Below are 21,370 nucleotides of genomic sequence, written 5' to 3'. Positions count from 1 at the left end.
ATGTGCACAGGAAAGTACAGGACAAGCTTAAGGTTTCTTTACACATTACACTATGCTGAACCTGTGTCTATATATTAAAAGGAAACGTTACCTGGTGATTAACAGGTACATTGCAATTAATTATGTGGGCAAAGGATCATAAACCTGTACACCCATCTTTAAAATTCTTCCGCCAATGCACACAGGCACCGATTGCCCTTGCTGGGAATGAGGTCTGTGCCAAAATTACAGAAATTGAAGGGGGGTCATCAGTGATTAATTTGTAAAACAATAGGTGCTTGGGTCCTAGGTTTGCTCAGAAGCCCACGGTGCCTGTGCTGCTGTATGGCAGTGTGCCGAATAATACACCTGCTTAGTTTGATTCTACCTCCTGCCTCTTTAATCCACAACCATACACTCCTTGTCTCTTCATCTCACTCTTGCAGGTTCTTATCCATTCCTTCTTTCTCCCTTTTCAGTTTTATCATCTTTCTCTTTCTCCTTCTGCCCCTCTTTTGTCCTTTACTCTCTCTTGCTCTCGATCAAAGTCTGCTGATGAAAGATAAGAGCGGGTTACCAAAAATGAGGGCAGGAGAGCCCCACCTGCATCCACTGGCTCACGTTGAGCACTGGAGTAATTTACTTCCACTAAGGTCGGACCATTATTCCATGATCCTACGGGGCCATTTGTTCATGCTAAGATTGATGTGAATACTAAATGATCCTGAAGGGGATTATTTGCTCACACTTAGATTGGTGCCAATATTGTATGATCTTTGCTCACACGCTACGCGCCATTACTGCATGATTCTGATGGGGATCATTTGGTCACAATATGGTAGGTGACAATATTATATGAATCAGACAGGGACCACTTGGTTATGGTATGGTCTTTGACAATATGGCTTGATTCTGAAGAGATCATTTGGTCACACTATGCTTTGGGCTAATATGATTTGTTGCCTCATACTAACATTGAGAAGCTAGAGTGAACTTCATGAGTAGCATGTAAGGCAGCACAAAGACGCAGGCCCCAAACACCAGCACTTCTACACACCTGACCGAGAAAACTAGAAAGTCTATCTGCAGGCAGCGATAAACTATTATAGCACTAACATTCTCATATGTTTTATCCAGTGCATTATTCCACGTTTCGGTACAGCCAGTAGGTGGTGCGGTTTGGGACGCCCAAACATCCTCTTACTCTAAATGTTCATCTGGTTACAATGGTCTCTTCTGAATAGGGCCACAAGGATGCACAGGAAGCCAACAAATTATTAATGATCTAAAGATGAAGGCCTTAGTGCTAAAAGTTTGGAAAGAGCCTTTTACAGCATGGCAAAAACAACAATACAATACATTCCCAGGTTTGCGTGACTGAAAACGTATATGCAGAAGTCTTTCGCTATCACTTCCAAAACAACTGTGAAACTGTAAAGCTTTCATGAAGGATTGTTCTTTAAGCCCATTTAGCTACTGAAGATGTGTGCAATATCAAGCTGATTTGGTTACTGGACTGTTTTTTTTTTAGCTCAATATCCCTGAAGCCTCGGGGTGCTTCATACAATCAGAGCTTTCAACAAATTGATTAAACTCAAATCGACTACGGAAAGCATGTTTACTGAGCCACATATTTACAAGCTTTCTTTTCACAAGGGATTGCCTATAAACAGCTGTGCAGCGGTTGAATTATCGAGGTTCTTTTGTATTTTCCTGTTTTGGTTAAGCTTGAGGGTTCTTTAGTTCAGAGTGATCCCAAATACTCTTATCACTGTACATATCATCTTAAGTTTTAAAGACCACATACTTTCGAGGTCCGTTGGTGAAAAGATCTATTATTTGCTTACAGTGGACTTACAGGCTCCCCACTGCTTGCCACTGTTTGGCTTTCTTGTCACTAATGTTTGCTTTTGATTCATCACCTTGTGTGGGCTTTACTTCCTCTTCTTTTTGTTTGTCCCTTCACAGGAGCATGGACACATTACTTGTGTTGTTCCACTGCTCACTTTTGAAGAGCTACTTTGTTTGTTTTTGGTTAAACTCCAAAACAGAACGTGCTTACCAGCTGCCTCCCTCATGTGCTGCTCTTCCCTCCCCTTCTGCCGTGCTCTGTGCTGCTCTTGCTTGCCTGTATTCTTCTCCCGTACCACGCTATGTGCTTTGATCGCTATAGGTTGCTTCTCCACTCGCGTTCCTTTCGCACCAGTGTGCTTCCTCCTGAAAGCTCCAAGTTCCTTTATTTAGCCTGTGTGCTTTTCTTCCCCCCACTGTGTTCCATGTTCCTCCCTCACTCGTTTTGCTTCCCCCTGCCCTCCATACAGCTTTCCCCACCAAAGCCCTTTGTGCTGCTTCCACCTCAGCTTCTGTGTTCATTCAGCTTCATGTTTCTTCGCCCCCATATTGCTCACCCCAACCACATCTAAAAAACATGTTTTTGTGCTACTCCGATCAGTATATAAAAAGGAAAATAAAAGCTCCTACGCCATTTTGCAGCTGCACACCTACCTAAATAGGCAAAACCATTAGGTCCCAAAGGTGCGATCTAATGGCTTTGCCAATGCTAGGTATCTTCTGTAATCTTGGTCCCAATCAAACTTCAGTCTTGATTACAGACATGAGGCACGCCAGAAATTAGACCTTCAGAATAGACACCCAGAATCTTACCCTTACACTGCAAGAGTGAGCCCTCAAGCAGCGTGATGTACATAAAATGTAAAGTTTAAGGTTCTTGAAGACACTGGTGACCTCGTGGTCAGTGATGGGGCTTGTCGTGTAGTATGGTTTGAAGCAATATGTTAAAAACTTTTGTTTGGAAAAAGTAATATTTTCTAGACTTAATAAATCAAACTATGGTTGACTTATATTTGGAAAGTTGCTTTTCTTGCAATATATGGGTCAGAGTCACGCTGGCTTTCTTTTCGCATTGGAAGAAAATAAAGCCTAGCTAATGGATTGCAAGATGATTGTGTTGCAAGATGATTGTGTGGAAAAGGACCACCCCCTGTTCCTGCTCCTAGGGTTTGCCATGATTCATCAACCAGGGGAATATGGTTATGCCCTCTGGGTCACGAAAACAGCTCTTGTTTTTAAAAACTTTTTTATCGTGGAAGTCAACAATGGGCATGTGTAATAATGAAGATCCAGTCGATGGTAGAGAGTTTTAAGAATGCTTTATTTAAGTTTCCAGTAATGTAGACATCATCCACAGGAGCGCTCCATGAAACAGCTGCCAAAGTAACAGTCTTCAGTTGCAGTCTGCCTAGAGAACCACAAGCTCCTAGGTTACAGAAACACTGGTAGAGATGGTTCTATAACCTAGGATACCACAGCATGTCAGTAATAAATTCTCCAGTATAATATCGGCCAGCGTCCTACAATGCCTCAAGAAGCAGTGCTGTCTTCAGAATGGGATTTTTTGCCCTGGACTCGGCATGTGAAAAACTGGAGTACTTTGTTATTCAACATGGGGGGCGAGGGTGGGACACACATGAATCTGTGACTACTGGAACTACAAAACAGTTGACCTTTTATACTGTGGCTCCGTTTTAGATTCCAATGCACTGCACAGTCTCAAGTTCAGCTTTGTGGAGGAAGTGGGTTTAAGCAAGCAGCTGCATGAGATCAGATCTTCAATAACTTTCTACCCCACCCCTCTACTTAGTGTAATATTTGTGCTGATAAAGCAGGATCAGCAACTCAAGTTGCTACAGTCCAGGATAGGACCTGTATGCATACATGCCACATCTGCTCTCTGTGCTCTGGGTCTAAACCGTACAGGATGGCTTTGTTGTTATTTCCAAATCAAGCAAAAAGCAGATTGAATTCCTGAAATCTCAGATAGATTCTGCCTAAATAATACATTCCAATCTCCGTATCTGTGTAGAGCATGTAAGTAAATTTCTTTCTTGAGGGTCTCTAACTTCACTGAAATTCATATGGGAACATAAAACCATCTTTTGGATTATTCTAGGGCAGTGGTCTTCAATCTTTTTATGCTGAGCCCCCACCCACCCTCCGTAAAGAAATCAAATTCATCAGGGCCCCCTCAGAGTTTTCACAATGACCCCATTAAGATGGTAATGTTTAAACATGTTCACTTACTTAAACACTAGACATATTTAAATATTGCAGTTAAATTCGGTTACCTTTTGAAAAATGCAACCAAATACATGATCTCCAAACATACTATTCTGGTCAGGAAGGCCTTCCCATCATGTAAAACGTATGAAACCACAGTGTGAATATTAGAAATGGTGTTGAGAGTTTTGAAGAATATTTGGAGACCCTTTCCTTTTGATATATACTTCCGCTAGGATATAAATGACAAAAGAAGCTAGTGATGGCCCATTACAAAGTGGCTTACTGCAGCTCATTATTCCCCTACCGCTTAAAACAAAGCACTGCTATCAGCATAATGCTTCTTTTGGCCAGAGCCTTGTACCCCCATCTCCCTACACCCCAGGATCACTTGATGCCCCCAAGTTTGAAGACCCCTATTCTAGGGTGAGTGATGAGTGTGCCTATTTCTCCTTTGAGATGTGTGTTGGACACACTGACTGAATGACTTGGCTTTTATGAGCCAATCGTCTTAGTATGGGAAGAGGTGAATGTGTTGTCTTCTGAGATGTGCTGCTACTACTGCTAGGCACTTTGTAAACACTTGTGGTGCAGTTGTGACCCCGAATGGAAGGACTTTGAACTGATAGTGTTGTCCTTCTAGTACAAATCTGAGTTACTTCCTGTGAGAAGGATGTATGGGAATGGCGTCCTTGGAAATAGGCGTCCTTGAGGTCTAGTGTGGTGAGGAAATCGCCCTGTTGCAACAATGGTAGCACTTGTAAAGCGATCATGTGAAAATGATCTGAGTGTTTATACAGATTGAGGGGCTTTAGGTCGAGGATTGGTCTTAGTGTGCCATCCTTTTTGGGTATTAGGAAATAGATCGAGTAAACCCCCTGTTCCTTGATGTTGCAACAGAACTAACTCTATTGCATCCTTTTGCAGCAATGAGAGAACCTCTTGTTGATGCAGTGTTAGATGTTCCATGGACATTGGACGCTGTCTAGGTGGTGTATGTGGAGGGGTAGCTGTAAGTTCTAGGCAGTAACCATACTGCATAGTCTGTCTTACCCACTTGTCTGTTGTGATGGAATTCCAGACAGGTAGGAACTGTGTTAGTCTCCCCCCTACAGGAGTGGAATGCTGTTGGGGGAGCAGAAGGAAGTCACAGTTTAGTGGTGGAAGAGGTTTGATTGTTGTTATTACCTCGATCTCTTCCCTTGTTGTTGTTGCCTCTGTAGCCTCCTCTAAAGTATCCTTTATTGGAGGATGTTTGTGTATTGTTTTTAAAGGAAGCTGAATTATCGGCTCCAGCTTGTTTGGAGCCTCCTCTATAAAAGTAGAGACAAAAGGAACCTCATGTTTGTGGGGACTGCAAGGCTCCAATACATTTGGCAGTATCTGTATCTTTTTTCATCTTTTCATATGCTCTGTCTACCTCTGTACCAAAAATCTGCTGTTGGTTAAATGGCAGATTTAATATAGTAGTTTGCACCTCTTGCTTAAATCCTGAGATGCCTAGCCATGTGTGGTGTCTAAGGAAGACACTAGTGTTTATTGCTCTAGATGCGGTGTCTGCTGCATCAAGCGCGCACTTGATTGTAGCAATAGAGATTAGCTTACCCTTTTGGATAAGGTCATTTGCTTGTGCTTTGTATTGGTCAGGTAGATGCTGTAATAATGTTTCTAGCTAATCATAGTGAGCCCTGTCATATCTTGCAAGAAGGGCTTGTATATTAGCTATGCGCCATGTGTTGCTGGCTTGGGCAGCTACTCTCTTGCCTGAAGCGTCTATCATCTTTGACTCTTTGTCAGGAGGTGCTGTTTCCCCTGAGGTTTGGGAGTTTGCTCGTTTTCTAGCATTGGAAACGACTAGGGAATCCAAAGGTAGTTGTCCCTTAATATATGCAGGGTCAGTAGAAGCAGGTCTATATTTATTTTATATTCTGGGGTTTATGATCCTAGCATGTACAGGATCCTTAAACGCGTCTGGTGCATGTTTAATGACACCTTTGATCATTGGTAATATTTGAACTGACCTTTGTGATTGTTCAAAAGTGTCTAATAAGAAATCTTCTTCTGCCTCATCTGAATGCATTGTGACTTTATGATAGATGGCAGCTCTATTGATTAAGTGTCAAACCAATGTTATCTTCTGGTGGAGATGGTTTGGATGGATATGTGGGTGGATCAGGAATATCTGGTGCATCTGGTTGGATTGGGTACTCCCAATCTGGTTGGTCTGGGTAGTTAAAAGGATCATTTGGGTCATCCCATCCTCCTATAAGATCATTATCATCATTATGAGGAGGTGTATGTTGTGGTGAAAAATGAGGGGGTGCATTTTGAGGTGGTGAAGGAAGAGGATATGGAAGAGAGGGAGATATAGGAGAAGAAGGGTGTATAGGTGATGTAGAGGAGTCCTTCTTCTTTACAGGCACGTGAGGTGTAGGTGCTGTATCTAACTTTCTCTTCCTGTGTGGCAAAGCAGAGACATGTCCAGTTTCTGGGTCAATATATATCTTTTATTGTGAAGGATCAGGTTGAAAAAGCTGTTCTTCATCAGAAACAGGTTTAGGCGCCGATTTTTTCAGTTCCGATCGTAGTTGGTGCTTCACTTTGTCCTTTGCCTTAGGAGTTGTGTTAAAGTCCTTTGGCATAGGTTTTGGTTCCGAAGATTTTGGCTTTGGAGTCGAAGCTGGTTTTGTTGGCTTGGAAGTGTCAGAAGCAGGCTTCATTATTTTCGGAGCCGTTTTTTTTTTTTTTTTTAAAGTCGACGGTTTCGGAGTGGATTTCGGAACCAGGACTTCTTTCGGTTTCGGTGCCGAGGGAGCTGGAGGTATTGGCACATGCGGTTTGCTCGGTCCCAAGCTACCAGAAGGCTTTAGAGTTTTATCGGAGCCGAGCTCGAAGGCGGGGCTTCTGAAGCAGTTTTTCGGTCGTGACTGGGCCCCGGAGGTGTAGTGTTGACCTTTGCCTTCGATTTGGGTGATGGGGATGAGGCAGGGGCCGTAGTACTCACGAGTTGACCCGAAGGTATGGAGTCATCAGAGTCGTCTGCCTCAGATACTATTTGGAGATCTTCGGAATCTTCCTTCGGGACATCAGGACCCTCGTCGAAGATGTCGACCGGTTCCAGAGCAGAACTCTGCATGATGTGTCGACGGGCCCTCCGATCTTGAATTGTCTTCTTGGATCGAAAGGATGCGCAGGCAGTACAGCTAGACTCATCGTGTTCCGGTGATAGGCACAGGTTACGTACCCTGTGATGGTTACTGCGCGGGAACTTTGCTCCACACTGGGGGCATTTCTTGAACGGAGACCTTTCAATGAGCTGTAGGCATCACTGCGTGGATAGGCCCGACGGCCCGCGTCGACGACTGGAGTCGAGGTAACGAGGTCGAGTCGATGGTTATGAATGTCAAAAGTTGTTAGGTATAGTTGAGGTAATTTTTTCACGCGTCAAACTACTTAGAAAGTAGTTTTCGAACCGGAGCGGAAAAGTTACATCTGAACCCAGGGGCGGAAAAAAACAATCTAAGAATGGAGTCGATGCCCATGCGCACTATCGTCCAAGGGAGGAGTCACCTATCTCGTGACTACAAAGACTTCTTCCAAGACGAATACAACATGTAATCATCCGAGTCCAACACCAGGTGGCGATCTAATGCACAGTGTGAGATCTGCAGCTCATATGCCTCGAACAGGGAGGAACGCATTTTATTCCCATGCAGTTTTCACATAATGGCTCCTACAGAGCCGGGTTTGCATTGTTGTGGGCCTCTGAAGTTGCTAACATTACTTATGCTGATGTAGGAAGACTAAACTTTCAGTTAAATAAAGTGTGTTACCCTGATGAGGAAGGAGATCTCCAAGCTATATGAGCTGTATTGGAAATGGAGGAGTATCGTCAAGGAAATTCCTCTGCGCGCTATGTTTTCCCCAACACTCGAATAATCAGGGGAAATGGGCCTCCTGTTATTGCTGTTACTAGAGCTCGAGCGGATCTCTGTGTGAGCAGTACTGGCAGTATTCCTGTGGGAAAAAGTGACTGTACTATAATGTTGAACATTACTGGAATAAACAATAGTACTTTTTAGTTCTCACACAACACCTATTTCATTTGTGGAAGTAAAGGTTATTACCACCTACCTATTGGGTGGTCAGGTAGCTGCTTTGTGTCTTTTTTGCTACCACCAGTGTTTTTGGCACCTGCATACTACCATAACTACTATAAACTGTATAATGACATTTCTAAGAGCCGATTCAAGAGGACAATAAACAATGATGAGGTGGATCAAACTGATACTGCACTGCACTAGTACGTTGACTTTAATTCGGGACTATTCTTCTTTGTTGGTGCGCCTTAAACAGCAGAAAGATAAGGCTTTTGACACATGTTGTGGAGGCTATAACCAATCAGACAGCCATGGCACTTGGAAATATCACAGAAGAACTACAAATTGTGAGAATTGTGGTGCTCCAAAATAGGATGGTCCGCTATGTCATCCTGGCCGACAGTGGTGGAGCATGTCGCATCATTGGGAGCAGCTGCTGTGTGTACATCCCTGACCACGCCCCTTCTGTTTTTGATGCAATTTCCAAAATGCACAAAATAGCCACTGAAATCCATCAGGATTCAGGAACTTGGACTTTGACTTGATGGCTATAGAACATGTTTACTGTAAGGGGATGGAAATGACTGTCAGCTCTATGTATATTTCCTGCGATTCTTCTCAATTTCTGCTTATGTATTCAATTCTGTTCTCTCTGTATTTCTACCTGTGCCTCGTGTATGCCGACTAAACAATATGCTGAAAAATATAAATGCTCGCTTGGCAATGGACCAAAAAATTACTGAATGAATGCAGATAGAGGTGCACAATGTTTTCCGTACTGCCTCACAAGTATAGGAAGATGTCTTCAGCATATGCTAAAAGGGCCGTTGTGGAAATCGCAGATAATCTCTGTTGGCATAAGCTGAAACCATCCTTTCTGTGGCATCTATTTTGTTAGCTATGTAATGCTTCCATCTTCACTGCTGCTTGCCCTTCTATTCTGCTTGAGTCATCAACTTTAGTTAACTCCTTCTGTACTGAGCCAAAGCAAAGCACGTGCTGAGAAAAGGCCTGTAGCTGCTGAAATGCATCAAGTTAAAGATGTAACTGTCAACTATTTGTGGCTGCTGTAAGTAGTTCTGTTCCCCTTCCCACTTTGCTGACTAAGTGATTACTCATCTGCCCATGTCTGGCTGTAACTATTTCTGTGTAGGCTTGTACCTTCTATTTGTAACTACATGCTTACCAGTGCAAAAATTCTGTATATAAGCACCATGGTCTGTGTATTCAAGTCACTACCTCCTGGTACACTTGAGGGTGTTGTATGGACATGGTCTCAATCATGAGTGAATAAACTTGTTATTTAGAATTTCAGCTTCTGTGTCAATCTCTATTTTGTCAGTCTAAGGACCCATGGACAGAGAAGGGAGAACCCTGCGCAAGTGTGTCCCTAAAAAAAGCACATTTCCACACTATTGTCTTAAAATGTTTGGGCCATGAGTAGAGGCCCAAGAGACAGTGTTCCATTGCATTCCAGTGAGTGAGCACAGTAACCTTTGAGAGGACATCTCCCAACTCCCTCCAGTGAGAAGACAGCGTGGGACAAGTCCATAACGTATGCAAAACTTCTGCAGTATCGCCCTTACAACTAGGACAATTGGGTGATGATGTGGGGAAAATCCTATGGAGTGTCAGAAGCATCAAATAGGCCCTGTGTAAGAAGGAGAATTGAATAAACTAAAAGCGAGAACTGCGAGAAACCAAACTGAGATATTAGAGGCGAACCTGCCATGCTTATCATTTAGGGCATGATTCAAGTGTTTCCCATTGTGCTTGAAATGGGCCCAGGCTTACTTGTAAATGGGTATGTGCATCCCTATAAAGCAATTTGACCAGATATCCACCTGTTCCCATTTCATGTACCACCTGAATCAGGGGATGTGTATCAGGCTGTGCTTTCGCTGGTGTCTAGTGAGTGCAGAAAACGTAGAATGGTGGTAAGAGTCAAAAAGTGTGAACTTGGGAGGCCATGAAGCTAAGTGAATTCTGTATGAGAAATCAGTGTACCTCCCGCAAAGAGATCTCCAATGGTAGAGAACTCGAGCCCACCCATAGCGGTGGACAAGCCCCAGCATGGTATATTTGGGGCTGTAATGTGGGGGTGAATTTGCATATCAGAGAGCGTTCCACCAATACGAAACAGTGAATGCCACGCAATAAGGGAAGAGGAGGGGGCTGTGTCACTCCTGGTAGTAATATCTGTGAAATGTACCGAAACGCCACATACTTGCTCTGCATCCAATCTCGCTGAGGTGGAGGCCCGCTAGTCAGTGGGATAACCACTGTAGCTGTCACGCCAAACAATTTGCTATGAAGTCCGGAGCATCCATTCCACCCTCCCACGCTGGCAATTGCATTTTTGATAATCCAACCCAGCGCCTCCCCGTGCCCCAAATCAAATTGATAAACAAGGAGTTTAATGTCGTAAATATGCTTGCTGGGCCAATCACCAGTAGAATAACAAAATAATAGAGTAGTTGGGGTAGCATTACCATTTCAGACAAGGTAATCCGACTCGCTACCGACAAGGGTAGTGTAATCCAGCATTTTAATTGCGACTTCAAGGAGGAGAAGGCCTTCTGTAAATTCCCATTCATTAAATCTGTGTCAGATCTGCATATTTGGATACCCAAATATCAGAATGTATGATGTGCTACCTGGACAGTCCATGTACCCAGAGGCAAGGCATCGTGGATCAGAGTATACCGGAAAGAGAAAGCATAAGACGTAGTATAGCGTAGAGGCCAGGCAATTCTAAGAATAAATGAAGCACTTGAGATATCGGCGTTAGGTCAGTCCCCAGGTCCTGAGTGTACTCTATATTATCGGCTGCATGCATGGAGACCGCATGGGTCTGTGGGGCCTGTGGGATACCCCAGTCCCCATCCATCTGTCTGAGGTGTTGCGCCAGGGGCTCCACAGCTAGAATGAACTGCAAGAGGGACAAGGGGCAGCCCCGTCTGGTCCCGCAAGATATCAGATACTGTGATGAAATGTTTCTCCTGGTTATTCTCTCCCGACGGCGTTGGAATACAGGAATTTGACCCAGTGAATAAACACAGGAGGAAGAATTAATTTAGCCAGCGTAGGGAACATATATTCCCAACCCAAGGTGTCAAATGCTTGTTGAAGTCCCAGTGAAAGACAACCCGCCAATGGATAATGCTCTCTGGCGATCCCCATTACTTGAAAACGACATCGGATATTCAAGGAAGTACTCCGTTGTGGCAAAAATCCACATTGGTCAATGTGGATCAAGTAGAGGGAGGAGGCGGCCCGCCAGCACCATAGCCAATATTTTGTACTTAGTAGTAAGGAGAGACAGAGGTCTTTAAGAAGATAAGTCTTCCGGATTAGGGCCGTTCTTATGAAGGTACGTGACCAAGATATGGCGGGTAGAAGGTGGTAGGGCACCCTCCTCCAAGGAGGCATTTAAAGACATACCAGCTGAGGAACCAAACGGTGGCAAAGGTAGCATGAAATTCGAGGGATAAACCATCAACCCCATGTGTCTTATTACAGGCTAAAAGCTCTACAGCGTGGTTTAACTCGTCATGCGTCATGGGGAAGACCTAGCTTGTCCCTATGGGATTTCTCAATTATACTGCCTACACCCAGAGACAACATACGGAGGGTGATAAGGCGGATGCATTGCTAGCCCGTATGATTCGGCTGGTCCACTCGCCGACGCCTGTCCTTTCCATGGTCAAGCTATGTGATGTTCATTGTACTAATCAAATGGATATTAATGGAACGTTCCAAGAGTACTATTCTAGGTTATACAGAGCTTGCCCCCTCTGTACCCAGGTGGTATGGATGCTTTATTTCATGATTTACAACTGCCGCAGGCCAAATATCTCTCTACCCATGCCAAGTTATGGGAATCATATCGCTATATGGTTTACCGGCATATATGCCCTCTATTTGCTTTCCCACTCCATTACATGCCCTTAATAAGCATTGGCCTTCCTATCATGGAGAGTTCTTATTTATACTTACATACCTTTCTGAGCACTTATCTCTGCTCGTTTTAAAAGCAGTGGGAAACTTGTCAAAGCCTCACCATATCAGCTTACCAACTCTTTACTTTCCATCGTATTGTGTGGGTGCACCAATTAAAACTGAATTCAACATAGCAGGCCGCAACTGTCACTCCCACCTGTAATTGAGCATTCCACTCCTTTCTCTGAAAGTTTAGTGCCTATAACTTCTGAGGTTCTTCACTTTGCTTCTTTGAGTATTTACTTCAGAAGCATATTTTTTGAATCATTTTATGGACAGGGTGACTGATTGGCACCGCCACACTATATCCGCTTGCCGCCTTACAATTTTACTTTCTACAATATTGTTTGTGCACCCCTGCATGTAATTATGCACTCCGCTCATCACACCAGAAGTAGAGTTCATATAAATTCTGAGGTCCTCCACCTCCCTTCTTTGAAATTCTGGAAGAACACTGCTGGATATTCTACGGACCACATTGGGCTTTCTTCTTGAGGTAGCAGGAGGTATATATCTTTCCAACCTGGCTATGTGTTTGTTCATTACCTTTATATCGGCATGCTTTTACAATCCCCCTTTCCATACTTCCAGATATTTAAATCACTGACATTGGCACCTTAACGGGCCCCTGAATAACATCTGAAAGTCATGTTTAATACAGGTACCCTTACTTTTTATCAGAGAGTCTTCTCTAGGTCGGTACCGTTGTCTCTCTTTTGACTCATGATGCATCAATATTGTTTTTTCCATTCTAGCAACATTTAGGATATAGCAAAATAGGCAGAAACATGCAAGCTTTATACTTACCGGCAAGATTCTGTAAAAACTTGCAGTTATTAATATAACACCACAAACACGGCCCATCGAGCTAGGGGCACCAATGTCCTTTGTTGCTCTTTACCCACAGGGGTTGGGTTCTCATCATCTCTAAGTACCCCTTCATTGTGGCATAATTAAATGTCCTTATGGATCCTAGCATGCTTCCTGCTCACTTTGTGTTCCTCTGCACCAGACTGCCTTATACATATAGGGTGCTGCACGGTTAGACTTGCCATTGTTCATAGACGCATTCAACTAAAGGCTTTTTACGTTTGTTTTCTCCTGATTATTACATGGTCACTCCTGATAGTTAACCATTCTTTGAAATTCCATATGTACCTATCTACTGTACTTGTATTTTCATGGATCCTAGCATGCTACCTATACACTTCATGTTCCTCTGCACTAGACTTCCTTGAACATATAGGGTGCGGCACAGTTAGACTTGGCATGGTTCATAGACTCATTCACCTAAAGGCTTTTAACATTTGTTTACTCCTTAACATTACATGGACCCTGCTGATACTAACCAATCTTTGATAATCTGTATGTACCTCTTTACTTCTTTTTAAATGATTTTTTTTTTTAGATAAATGCATCTTAAATATCGCTGTCTGATAGTATTCCTGCAATGTACAACATATGAATCCATCTCATCAAATTAATACTATGCAATTATCTTTTGTGACTTGCAAACTCTTTGATATATGCATGTCAAATATTTCTGTCTGGTTACATTTATGGATTGCACAACACATGAATCTGTCTCATCAAATGAATACTATGGAATTGTCCTTTGCAATATGTTAAATATGGCGTCCAACAATGGTGAATACAAACACGTGTGTTTCATGAATGCTTTACATGGGGTCGCACAATTCAATATGAAATCTTTATTGGTCATCTACACGTGACATTGTTTATCCTTTTTTGTGTTTGCAATTCACAAGTAACTCCTTTTGTCTTATTACCTTTATTTTTTTGTGTTATCTTATGCTTATACCCTCCTTGTCCCCTCATGCATCATGGTGTTTTTCTCTTCTGTTTCGAGTGGATATGGTCTTCTAACGACCATACACTTGGAGACATTTACGGGTACCCATGACTCTATGATAATCAAATTTTGATGAATCATCCATATATCATATCTTATGCGTTCACTATCAGCCTTGAGAAAGTCCCAGGCCTGCATGCCAAGTAGTGGGCGAAACATATGTTCAGTGTTTTCTAAGAGCTTGTGATTCTTACTACAAAAATCTCATTGAATTAAGGACACAAGCAAACAAAATAAAGAAACCCAAGGCACTACTCCAGGATCACGGACTCGTTTTACATAATGAAACTATACAAAACTTGATAATTCAGCTCTGTCCTCGTCTCCTCTTGTGAAACATGACTTTGGGTTATGGGTTCCCCATTCGCAAAGGACATCTGAACCTACCGATTATCCCCATTTCCCAAAGGACGGGCACTTCCTGAAACATCTATCTCTCTTCTCCAAGGAAACATTATGTAACATTCATGACTGCCGCTTATAAAGTTAGAGGGCATAGGATACGGTTCAAGTATGCAAGTTGTGTGGGGGGAGGAAAGGAGTACTTCTGCATTCCGCCCTATCTTGTAAGGCAGTGAGCAATCTACAAAGGACTTCCACAGCAGCAGTGTGTGACACTTGTCAAGGAGCTTGTTAAGACAACGTCGTTTCAGCAGACTTGACCCGGTCAGCTAACATTTGGTGGTCATTGCTGAAGAGGCCAAGATCCATTGTTAGTGTGCCAATGCAGTGTCCTATGGCAGCCCTGGAAGTCACGTATGTCCTGTAGTATTATGTCCAATTTATCACTGGGGGAGTCCCGTTTAGCGGGAGGGATATATTCCTCCAGTGCGTGATACTCAACGTACAGCCCGTGGGGGCTTGCAGCCCTCCTGACCTTTACATGCACTGGGCTGCTGTTTACTTGACTCAGCACTAACATCAAAAAGATGTTAAATCAACGGGCAAGCATTTATTTAAAGACTAATTGAAGTTAAATAAAGGAAGTAACTAGGGTGCCCTGCACTATTTAACTCTAGGAATACCTTAATGTTTACAGACATCTTGCAGCAAAGTGTAAAAATATAATAAAGTTTATTCACAATTCAAAAACTATATTTCGTTAAAATGCAGAAACGTTTCACCTTAGTACATCCAATTATATCCGAGCATTGAGAAGTATTTTTTTAGGAGTGATTGAGATTGATTTCAAACACGAATTTAGAAACATTAATTCCTCCCCTCACCCTGACAACAATGGCAATACTGAACTAAGAGGCAAGTCAGTTGTTATTCGCACTTTTGGGGGGCCTGGGTTCCTACTATATAAGAGCAACATTATAGTTTATTGAATCAAAATTATGGAGAAGATTGTTTACAGTGCACATCCAGAAGTCATGTTTTTTTGAGGTTTTCTTATATGTGATTATGAAGAAAAAAGAGGGAAAATGAAATAAACCAATTGCCTAGGATCATACAATTTGGTTAAGTGGCGAAGATCAGATTAATCCTAAATTTCTGGATTCATATTTTGCAATTCAACCCCCAGATATATATGTTTTGCTTCTACTACACCCACCTTACCACCAAGCCCGCTCCTCCCTAAGCTCTTGACTGCCACCCTGTTGGCAAGAATGCGGCCCTCGGTCCAAACACAGACCAAACCTTTTGGCCCCTGGGAAAATGTTGGTGAGTACCCATGCTCTAGTGTTTACGGGGAGTATCCACCAGGACAATTACGCTGAGATGTATCATGGTCTGGCATCTGTACCAATCTGGTAGATTTTGTGACCCATGATATATGTGTTTTTGCAGCCTTTTGTGGGTGGAATGCTTTCTACTCCAGCAGGGAACAACCACAGTAAACTCTACCTAATCAGCGCAGAAATTCCAATGGGGGGGTCACCCCATGCATTCAGTCAAGATGGGTGAGGGGAGGAAAGACAGCCCCCCAGCGCAGGGTAGAGGATTGGCCCAGCACCCCAATAATTGAAGAAGTTATTTGATGCAAAGGAGATGTGTCAAGTAGTGCAGATGAGAGGAAAAAGAAACAAGAGGGTGGTATCTGGGGGGAGGGCGCCCTTTCCAACGAACACCAAGGCTGAGCCCAGGCGTAGTGATGAGTAAGGGACTCTCTGCCAGTAAAGCAGGCGCATAAGCATGGGGTCAGGCGGCGATATATTGCCAATGCCAGTCAATGCTACACTTTTCTCAGCACTCCTTATAGCGCCGCTACTGCGCGTGCCAGAGCAGTAAGGATAGTAAGGATAGTGAGCTGCCCAGCCAGGAGGGCCCAACACAACTAGCAGTCTCAGCAGTCCCAGTGTGATATATAACCCCCATAGCCAGCTGGTATAATTGTTCTGACTAGGGCATTCCGTGAGCACCTTCTCATGCTGTCAAACTGCATAACGATGTTGCTGAGTTACTAGAGTCACCCAAGACCCACCATGACTCCGGTCCGATCGGTGTAGGGAGGCCCAGATTAGGGAAAGGCATAAGTGTTTATAGCGCCGCCGGCATCTGCAGCAGCAGCCGGGCCAAAGAATCTCCTTGGCCTGCCAGTCCCCGCAGCGGCCGATGCAGTCCATGGAAGGGAGGCCTGGTCTGCTGGTCCACGAGAAGGGCTTCCTGGAGATGTACGGGAAGCCACTCGGTCTTGGGCAGCCGGAGGATAAGAAGGGCTGACAGGGTGAGATTCTCCAAGTGGGAGCACAGCTCACTGCCACAACACGCAGCCCCATAAGGATATTCATGCATTCCCGATTTTCTGGGATGAACCACTACAAAAGTCTTTTTGTCAATACTGTTAGAGCTAAATGTATGCATAACTGGTAATGCCTTTGATTCCCATGAAATGTGGTTACTTCCTGCACTGTGGTGCATCGTGCATATTTCAGGTCAACTGCATTGTAGACTTCTAAATGACTTCTACTGACCCCTTTGTCACCAGTTTTTGAACCTTATGTTGGAATAGGGAGAAGTGTTCATTTTTAAAGAGTTGTATTTTGAGATTTGGTGTTTTGCATTTTTGCTGAGGCAATATGTTTGGCAGTCATTAGTAGGAGGTGTATATTTCCCATCCACAACTCCATCCTAAAGGCCTGATCTCCTGAACCAGTTACTGTGCACTGGAAAAGCATATTGGTGTCATTGTTCCGTATGGTGGCACCTCTTTCCATGCTTCCTCCACTCTTCGATAATCCACCTCTATAGTGTGGTATCTGTAGGCCACTGCAGTATAAGCTGCACAGGCTACTGACAGGCCTGTGTCTATCCTGAAACAGTAGTCACTATATACTTTTGCTAGGAGTGTATCTGACTCCGAAAAAAATGCATTGGAGTCAACTGGAAGTCCCTTCCCCTAAATTTAAAGTTCACTTATCAGCAGGACACTCTGTTATTTTTTTAGTGATTTGTCCATATGTTTTCCAAAAGGGAGTGTTGCTGCTCAATAGCAAAGATGTTATTTGTAGTTGAACCTCAGTCCTCAGACACGCAACTACAGTAAAAGCAGTTCTGCTGCGACTCCTCCTGAGCATGCTTCTGTGTTTTAAAAGCAGTTCTGCTGTGATCCCTCCCACTCCTGAGCAGAAGCAGTTCTGCTGTGATTCCTCCCACTCCTGAGCATGCTTCTGTGTTTTAAAATCAGTTCTATTTTGATTCCTCCCGCTCCTGAGCATGCTTCTGCGTTTTCAAAGCAGTTCTGCTGTGATTCCTCCCACTCCGAGCATGCTTCTGTGTTTTAAAATCAGTTCTGTTGTGATTCCTCCCGCTCCTGAGTATGCTTCTGTGTTTTAACAGCAGTTCTGCTGTGGTTCCTCCCGCTCCTGAGCAGAAGCAGTTCTGCTGTGATTCATCCCGCTCCTGAGCATGCTTCTGTGCTTTAAAATCAGTTCTGCTGTGATTCCCCCCGCTCCTGAGCAGAAGCAGTTCTGCTGTGATTCCTCCTGCTCCTGAGCATGCTTCTGTGTTTTAAAATCAGTTCTGCTGTGATTCCTCCCGCTCCTGAGCAGAAGCAGTTCTGCTGTGATTCCTCCCGCTCCTGAGCATGCTTCTGCGTTTTAAAAGCAGTTCTGCTGTGATTCCTCCCACTCCTGAGCATGCTTCTGTGTTTTAAAATCAGTTCTGTTGTGATTCCTCCCGCTCCTGAGTATGCTTCTGTGTTTTAAAAGCAGTTCTGCTGTGATTCCTCCCGCTCCTGAGCATGCTTTTGTGTTTTAAAAGCAGTTCTGCTGTGATTCCTCCTGCTCCTGAGCATGCTTCTGTGTTTTAAAATCAGTTCTGTTGTGATTCCTCCCGCTCCTGAGCAGAAGCAGTTCTGCTGTGATTCCTCCCGCTCCTGAGCATGCTTCTGCGTTTTAAAAGCAGTTCTGCTGTGATTCCTCCCACTCCTGAGTATGCTTCTGTGTTTTAAAAGCAGTTCTGCTGTGATTCCTCCCGCTCCTGAGCATGCTTTTGTGTTTTAAAAGCAGTTCTGTTGTGATTCCTCCTGATCCTCTGCATGCTTCTGTGTTTTAAAATCAGTTCTGTTGTGATTGCTCCCACTCCTGAGCATGCTTCTGTGTTTTAAAATCAGTTCTGTTGTGATTACTCCCGCTCCTGAGTATGCTTCTGTGTTTTAAAAGCAGTTCTGTTGTGATTCCTCCCGCTCCTGAGTATGCTTCTGTGTTTTAAAAGCAGTTCTGCTGTGATTCCTCCCGCTCCTGAGCATGCTTTTGTGTTTTAAAAGCAGTTCTGTTGTGATTCCTCCCACTCCTGAGCATGCTTGTGTTTTAGAAGCCGTTCTCCATTGATTCCTCCCGCTCCTGAGCATGCTTCTGTGTTTTAAAATCAGTTCTGCTGTGATTCCTCCCCCTCCTGAGCATGCTTCTGTGTTTTAACACCAGTTCTGCTGTGTTTTCTCTCGCTCCTGAGCATGCTTCTGTGTTTTAAAAGCAGTTCTGTTGTGATTCCTCCCGATCCTCTGCATGCTTCTGTGTTTTAAAATCAGTTCTGTTGTGATTCCTCCCACTCCTGAGCATGCTTCTGTGTTTTAAAATCAGTTCTATTGTGATTCCTCCCGCTCCTGAGTAGGCTTCTGTGTTTTAAAAGCAGTTCTGCTGTGATTCCTCCCGCTCCTGAGCATGCTTTTGTGTTTTAAAAGCAGTTCTGTTGTGATTCCTCCCACTGCTGAGCATGCTTGTGTTTTAGAAGCAGTTCTCCATTGATTCCTCCCGCTCCTGAGCATGCTTGTGTTTTAGAAGCAGTTCTCCATTGATTCCTCCCGCTCCTGAGCATGCTTCTGTGTTTTAAAAGCAGTTCTGCTGTGATTCCTCCCCCTCCTCAGCATGCTTTTGTGTTTTAAAAGCAGTTCTGCTGTGATTCCTCCCCCTCCTAAGCATGCCTATGTGTTTTAACACCAGTTCTGCCGTGATTCCTCCCGCTCCTGAGCATGCTTCTGTGTTTTAAAATCAGTTCTGTTGTGATTCCTCCAGCTCCTGAGCAGAAGCAGTTCTGCTGTGATTCCTCCCGCTCCTGAGCATGCTTCTGTTTTAAAATCAGTTCTGCTGTGATTCCTCCCGCTCCTGAGCAGAAGCAGTTCTGTTGTGATTCCTCCTGCTCCAGAGCATGCTTTTGTGTTTTAAAATCAGCTCTGCTGTGATTCCTCCCGCTCCTGAGCAGAAGCAGTTCTGCTGCTATTCCTCCCGCTCCTGAGCATGCTTCTGTGTTTTAGAAGCAGTTGTGCTGTGATTCCTCCTGCTCATAAGCATGCTTCTGTTTTTCAACAGCAGTTCATATGTGATTCCTCCCACTACTGAGCATGCTTCTGTGTTTTGAAAGCAGTTCTGCTGTGATTTCTGCCGCTTCTTTGCATACTTCTGTGCCTTAACAGTAGTTCTGGTTTGAATCATATAGTTTCTGTCGCATTTACTATGCCCTCTCCTCTTTTGCTATTGTAACTTCTCCACATAATCCGTCTACATCCTGTGGAATCTGCAGTTCCTAATTTGTAACATAAATAAATAAATAAATAAGTGCCATAGGCCTTGTCAGGAGGAGACCGCAGCTTGCACCATCCATTGCCCCTTCCAGGGCTGCCATTGACAGTACCTATACTGAAAACAATGTGACAGTTCAGACTATTCCAGGCTCCCAACGCTCTAAAAATGGCTTGGGTGGCAGGTATTAGTCGTTTTTTCATGTAAATTGAATTAATAAATAATGAATATGCTACTTACCAGTATGCATCTGTTCTTGGCATGTAGGGCTGCTGACATTCATATCTATAGCATAGATCGCACATTGTTGTCCTGGAAGAGTCTTTGAAGTATCACGAGATAGGTGGCTCCTCCCCTGGACTACAGTGTGCATGGGCATCGACTCCATCCCCAGATTGTTTTTAGCCATTGTGGCAAAGATGGAGTGTAACAGTGTAATGTCCATGCTAAGAGTAAGTGTAAAAAAGTCTGCAGCCGCTACAGGCGCCGGGGAGGAGGGCGGGCGATATGAATGTCAGCAGCCCTACATGCCAAGAACAGATGCATACTGGTAAGTAGCATATTCAGTTCGAGGCATGTGGGCTGCTGAATTCATATCTATAGCATAGAATACATAGCAGTCCCTCCATTAACGGCGGCTGCCTGTGCCAGCTGCAGAAGTTTGAAAAAGTGTTTTAAGAACAGCCTGCCCTACAGCTGCCTGCTGCTTGGAGTGCACATCTACACAGTAATGTTTAGTAAATGTGTGTGGTGTAGACCATGTGGCTGCTCTACAAATATCTTCCAAAGGGATATTACCAAGGAAAGCCATAGAGGCCCCCAACTTGCGGGTAGAGTGGGCTCTGGGAGGGACCGTCAAAGTGCGCTTAGCCTTGTGATAGCAAATCTGAATGCACTTAACGATCCACCTGGCTATACCTGCTTTGGAAATGGGGTTGCCTTTGTGCTGGGCTGAAAAGGCAACAAAGAGTTGTTGTGTTTTCCTAAAGTCTTTGGTCCTATCGATGTAGTACATCAAAGCTCGCTTGACATCAAGAGTTGTGGAGCATTCTTTCGCCCACTGTTTCTGGGTTTTGAAAGAACGCGGGCAGTTCAATGGTCTGGTTGACATGAAACTGCGAAACCACTTTAGGAAGGAATTTAGGGTTAGTGCGCAGCACCACCCTGTTTGAGTGAATCTGTATGAAAGGCTCTTGTACAGTGAGCGCCTGCAGCTCACTAACACGTCGTAGAGACGTAATAGCAATGAGAAAAGCCACTTTCCACGTTAAGAACTGAATCTCACATGAATGTAGAGGCTCAAAAGGTGGGCCCATCGACCTGGTGAGGACCACATTGAGGTTCCATACAGGAGCTGGTGGGGTCCTGGGAGGGATGAC

At 44.0% G+C, this 21,370-nt stretch overlaps 1 protein-coding gene across 1 annotated transcript in view; it reads right to left on the bottom strand.

The window, feature by feature from the left end:
* HTATSF1 (HIV-1 Tat specific factor 1) overlaps positions 1–21,370 on the bottom strand; it is a 312,441-nt gene that overhangs the window by 4,186 nt on the left and 286,885 nt on the right. The gene's annotated exons all lie outside the window — the stretch shown is intronic.

This window comes from Lissotriton helveticus, chromosome 4_1, assembly GCF_964261635.1.
Source record: "Lissotriton helveticus chromosome 4_1, aLisHel1.1, whole genome shotgun sequence".
In the NCBI taxonomy this organism is placed as follows: domain Eukaryota; kingdom Metazoa; phylum Chordata; class Amphibia; order Caudata; family Salamandridae; genus Lissotriton; species Lissotriton helveticus.
Note: the sequence above shows the minus strand (reverse complement) of the source record. Positions and strands in the feature narration are given on the sequence as shown.